This window comes from Myotis brandtii, unplaced genomic scaffold, assembly GCF_000412655.1.
Source record: "Myotis brandtii unplaced genomic scaffold, ASM41265v1 scaffold29, whole genome shotgun sequence".
In the NCBI taxonomy this organism is placed as follows: Eukaryota; Metazoa; Chordata; class Mammalia; order Chiroptera; family Vespertilionidae; genus Myotis; species Myotis brandtii.
In genome coordinates this window covers 510400-516607 of record NW_005361075.1, presented here as the reverse complement: position 1 = coordinate 516607, position 6208 = coordinate 510400, and positions in this window count along the sequence as shown.

The following is a 6208-nucleotide window of genomic DNA, read 5'->3' as shown; positions in this document are numbered from 1 at the left end:
GCTGTGAACTTTAGCTGGGCCGCCGCCTGTCAGCCCCAGAAAGCGTTAAAGGTGCAGCAGCCCGCGCCAGCCTCCGCAGCCGCCTTTGTACGCGTGATTTATGACTTCAATCTTGGTTCACCGAGAGTTCACACGGCTTTCGCTGCTGTTGAAGGTTAAAAGATGGTCTTCGCTTGACAAGTGGGACTATTGAAAATTCCTTCTTCTTCGTTTTTTTTTTTTTTTTTTTTTAAAGAAGCGAAGAGCGGAGGCTCAGGAGGGAGAGAGGAAAAAATTGGGGGAGGGGGCAGGAGTTGCAGGTGGGGAAAAATGGTAGACCAGGAAAGTTTGCCCCCCCCCCCCCACATTTAGAAATGGTTGTAGCTAGGATTTGGGAGTGTCTATTGGGGCAAGGGGTAGAGAATAGGAGGAGCAAGGGAAGGGATTTAAAGACCTCATATTTGGAGGCCAGAAGAGTGGCATTTTTTCAAAAACAGCTCCTGCTTTCACAGTTATCTGGATAACTTGGGTCACACCTAACTGATGCTCCTCTTGAAACCAGGGAAGGAGAGAGCTCAGGGTGAGGGGCTGGGTGTGTGGTCCCCATGCCCAGCTATTGTGCTTGACAGACCATCCACCTTGCCCGAGAGCAGCTTTTCACACATGTTCTTGTACCCACAGATTTGGAAAAGGGTGTTTTTAGGTCTCAGTGTTCCAACACCCTTCACCCTGTAGATTTAGCCTGACATGCATATTTGATACACGTGATGAGGCCAATGGGAAAGCAAATCCAGACCCCCTTTCCAATGCCAGATCCCCTTGGCCCACGATATGTTCACTTCTTCCTTCTAGCATTTGAAGAAGGTGGTCAAGGATCTCCTAATGGCCAGAAGATAAGGCCCCTTTGTGGTTTAAGTCCTTAATTATTTGGAAGAACAGAATCTCTCCTCCTTTTTAGGAGAGAGAGAGAAAGAGAGAGAGAGAGATCCCCCACTCCCAGTGGTGAGGATCTGAGCTACTCTTTGAGGTTCCTTTAAGATGTTTTAAAATCTGCTGGAGTGGGAATTTGGGATTATGGGTGTTGGGGAGGGAAGCATTAGAAAACTGGTTCTGGTGTTGGACAAGCCTCCCTAGCCCATTAATGATGTCATGGAGATGCCTTCTCAGGAGGTCAGAGTCAGCCACTCAAACCCAGATCTGGAACCAGCAGCATCCACCAGAGAAGAGGTGCTCTCTGTCTCCCTTCCCACAGAGTTGAAGTGGCCTTCCGCCACAATAGGAGGGCTCCTAGGCAATCCCATGAGAAGGGAGGTGTGCTAGGGAGAAGAGCCAGAAAGGTGGCCACACCTACCTGGACACCCAGTGTCAGTCCCTCCTGCAGGGTACCCATATATAAATAGCAAAACAGGTAGCAGGGAACAGAGAGACCCCAGAAATCTAGAGTCCAGGTTCTGAGGTCACCTTGGCAGGGATGACCCTCTGGCCTCAGGAAGAACAGAGAGGCAGTGTGGCACTGTGATTAGAAGCTTTTTTGTGGAGGTCGCTGTTAGGGGAATCCGCCAAGGGAGTGAATGAATCTCTTCCAGGTCTAGTTGGGAAGCAGAGGAATGAAGGTAAAGGACTTTAGAAGTAATGGCTGCACTGAAGTCCCCTTCCCACCCCCTCCCACTATGTTTCTCCCTGAGAAATAATTTCAGTGGGCTTGTGCTTATCTGCAAGTCTGGAATAATTATGAATTATTAATGCATAATTAAGACTGTTAATTGTGACCATTGCTCTCCAGTGGGCTCGTTTATTTCCTTCTCTGAGAATTACTGGGCAGCCTCTGTGAGCCCTTGCCCTCAGAACAAGCAAACTGAGGCCTGGACCCTCTGGAAAGTAGCCCTTGAACCTGAACCCTATGTGGAATGGTTGCCTCATTACTAGTCAAGTCATGTTGCACCTCACAGAGTATTTGCACTCAATAAACTACCTCCCACTAACTTCAAATTTTAAAGTGTTTTGTAGGCTTGGCTCCTGGGAAGATATAGTGGTACCTGGAAGTGAGACCCCCAACAAGGGAAGCAGCTTGGTCAAGCTCTGTGTGGAGACAGGAATTAAGGCCTGGTGGCAGGACTCCCAGGCAAATTCTCCAGTGATCTAGGATCAGGGATGGGCATTCTGCCGACCCTGCCCTCAGGACATGCTGATCTCTGCGGACCCCTGAGTACACATCTGGCTCCTTTTCCAGATGTCCCTTTCCACCCACCCTGCTCTTCTATGGGAGGCAAAGGCTTCAAGATGTACCAGACCCTTGGATGGCTGGAGCTGGGAAGCAGGATCTGCCAGTTGTTTCACATCTGTAACAGCCTAGAGAGGGAGAAAATTGCTCCTATTCTGTGAGACTATATCCACTTAAATCCCTGCCTACAGCTCACCTCCCCCACTCTGAGACATCTCTGAAACTTCGCTTCATCTCCTCCTCTCCTGCCCTTTGAAAATGCTGTTGGGCCCTGACCGGTTTGGCTCAGTGGATAGAGCGTTGGCCTTCGGACTGAGGGGTCCCGGGTTCGATTCCAGTCAGGGGCATGTGCCTTGGTTGCGGGCACATCCCCGGTGGGGGGTGTGCAGGAGGCAGCTGATCGATGTTTCTCTCTCATTGATGTTTCTAACTCTCTATCCCTCTCTTTCTCCCTTCCTCTCTGTAAAAAAATCAATAAAATATATATTTTTTTAAAGGAAAAGAAAATGCTGTTGGGAAGTTGAAGCAGCTACCCCTATAGCAGTGGTTCTCAACCTGGGCTGCACATTAGAATCACCTGGGAATCTCTTTAAAATCCTGATTTCTGGGCCTCATCCTCCGGAAATTCTGTTTCTTTGTTATGGGGTGGGGCCACAACATTAGTAACAAAGAAACAGAATTTCCGGAGGATGAGGCCCAGAAATCAGGATTTTAAAAAGATTCCCAGGTGATTCTAATGTGCAGCCAAGGTTGAGAACCACTGCCCAATAGAGAGGTAGAAGTAGGAAATGAGGGAGGGGGTTCAAACCCAATACTTCCCACGAGTGTTACCTCCATTCCTCAAGCCCAATAAACAACCCTGATGTCAGGATCTTGCTCCTCCTTCCTCCAACTCTCTCTCTCTCCCCTCCCTGAGGCTGAGGCTGAGGCTGCTCTAAGACTTTAGCTCTAAGAAGATAGGACATTCCGGGAGCCAACCCCCATGGATCTCCCAGTGCCTCTCTGGTTCAGAGCGAAGCCAGTGGCCCAGCCAGCATGTCACCACTTCAGGCCATGGTGGAGTGGTCCATGGAGTCACCTCAACCACCATCCCAAACCTCACTTGCTCTTCCCCTGAGCCACCCCAGTATCCCTGAGTCTCCCCCAAACCAGGACGCAAGTAGGAAGCCCATCCAGAAGATCTCCCACAATTGGAGAGTATATTTTAATTTACTGTTTGGTGGCAAATAAAGAGACCTTGGGAAAAAAGAGAAGGAGCAACTGAGCCTGGCGTCCTCCCCGCCGCCCCTCCTCTGGACATTGGCTTTCTGGATGAAACAGTGCACTGTTGTTCTTGGACAACCATTCCCCATCATCTCAGTTCGAAGGCTTGAGTTTCACCCTCCGTTCACCCCCATTAATCACCCCAGCAGCTAAACATCACCCAGCCCCCTCTGGCCCTTTCTCTTCTTCTTGCCCTTAGTATTCATTGGCGGGGCATTCCTCACTGCTGCGTGCCTTACAAAGGCCCCTCCTCCGAAACTAGGTCCTTCCCCCTCTCCAGCTATTCAGTCCACAGTAGGCACTACTCACCATTCCTGCCCTTCTGCTGCCAGCTCCCACTCCTAGACCCCAATCCCCAGCTTTTACCACAGCCACTACCCCATTCCCTCACCATGCCCTCCTTCAGGCACCTCATCTCATCCCCACACTGCTTCTCATTTGTCTCCCACCACCACTCTTCCTTGCAAGCCCCATCTACGTGCAGCCCCTTTCTACACTCCTTCTCTTTCCCTTCCCTCATCAACACATTCCTAGGCCCTTCAGATACTGGCTTTGAAGCACTTCCCTTCCAGCCTTGAGAAACTGAGAGGCAGGGCAGCACAGTGGTGAAAAACATGGCTTTAGGGTTCAAAATCCCAGATGTGTCACTTGCTAGTTGTACAATCTTAGGCAAATTACTTAACCTCTCTGAGTCATCCATAAAATGGACATACCCACTGACCGTATAGAGTTGTTGTGTAGATGAGATTAAATTTTATTTGCATAGATCCAAGCATTCAGCAGGGGCTTGATAAATGGTAGTTATTAATATTAGAAGCTTCTCGTGTGGAGAGAAAAGTACGCTCTTCAGATTCCAACAAAAGTGAAGGCATTGCCTCCTCAACCCCTGAAAGGGAGGGATGAAAATTCTATAGTCCTACAGATCAACAGGGCCCCTTTGCCAGGCAGCCATACTCTTTCATTAGCCCTAGAGATTCTCATCTTTTTTTGGTTAATCCTCACCTAAGGATATTTTTTCCATTGACTTTTTTAGAGATAGTGAAAGGGAGGGGGAGAGACAGAGAGAGAGAAACATCCATGTGAGAGAGACATATTCATTGGTTGCCTCCCGCCCATGCCCTGACCAGGGCCAGGGACCAGGCCTGCAACCCAGGTACGAGGTACAAGGTATGTACTCTTGACCGGAATCGAACATGCCACCCTTCAGTCCGTGGGCCAGAGCTCTAACCACTGAGAAAACTGTCCAGGGCTAGAGGTAATCATCTTTTGCTGCACATTGGAACCCCTTGGACAGATTTTAAAAATACTAACACTTGCCCTAGTCGGTTTGGCTCAGTGAATAGAGCTTGGCTCAGTGGATAGAGCGTCAACCTGTGGACCGAAGGGTCCCAGGTTTGATTCCAGCCAAGGTACATATCTCAGTTGCAGGCTCAATCCCTGGCCCAGGTCAGGGTGAGTTCAGGAGGCAAATAATCAATGTGTCTCTCTCACATCAGTGTTTCTCTATCTCTGTCTCTCCCCTTCCCTTCCACTCTCTCTAAAAATCAATGGAAAAAATATCCTTGGGTGAGGATTAGCAACAACAAAAATTACTAAGACCTTGTTCCAGATCCTAATTTTGTTGATCTGAAGTAGTGCATCTGCCTTTTTTTTTTTAAATATATTTTATTGATTTTTTACAGAGAGGAAGGGAGACGGACAGAGAGTTAGAAACATCGATCAGCTGCCTCCTGCACACTCCCCACTGAGGATGTGCCCGCAACCAAGGTACATGCCCTTGACTGGAATCGAACCCGGGACCCTTGAGTCCGCAGGCCGATGCTCTATCCACTGAGCCAAACCGGTCAGGGCGCATCTGCCTTTTTTAAAGCTTCTCAGGTGATGCTAATATGCAGCCAGGGGTTGAGATATGGGCCCTAAGAGGTGATACAAGAGTGAGAGGAGGGCTGCCACTTTGCCTTCTGTGTGTAAGCAAAGAGCATGTGGGGAAGGATACTCAGCTGAGAGCTTCTTCTTCACATGGGAACCACCCCCTCTCCAGCCGCGCCTCGGTGGGGGAGGTGTCACATAGGATGTGCTTCTCTTGAGATCCCAGAATTTCTGAGACTCTCATTTTCTCATTTCCTACAACTATTAGGGGCAACCCCAAGAGGAAACAGGGGAATGGACAAATTGACCTCTTACAGGCCCCTCTTTCATCAGAAAAGTGAATAGTCCCCAGACCACCAGCAACAGAGGCAGAGGCAGCTAGCGGGAAAATTTGCAGTTACATAGTAAATGGAGTTTCTACCTGGTTGCTACAATAATAGGCCAAGCAATTAGGATACAAGTTTCCAGGATCTTTTCCTATATTTCTAAAAAGATAAATCACCCCCAAGAACAGAATCTGCATATTGTAATTAACTGATAAATATTTCATGCCTGGTTCAAACTTTCTCCTCTTCTATTTAATGGCCACAAAGTTGAGCAGAGGAAACAGGGGAGTGAGGAAAGAGGGTGGGGAAAAGGTCCACATTGGCTTTGGGCGGGGGAGAAACTATCTTAGCTGCTTTTTTATTTACTCTCCTGTTCCTTTAAGGCAGTGGTTCTCAACCTTCTGGCCCTTTAAATACAGTTCCTCATGTTGTGACCCAACCATAAAATTATTTTCGTTGCTACTTCATAACTGTAATGTTGCTACTGTTATGAATCGTAATGTAAATATCTGATATACAGGATGGTCTTAGGCGACCCCTGTGAAAGGGT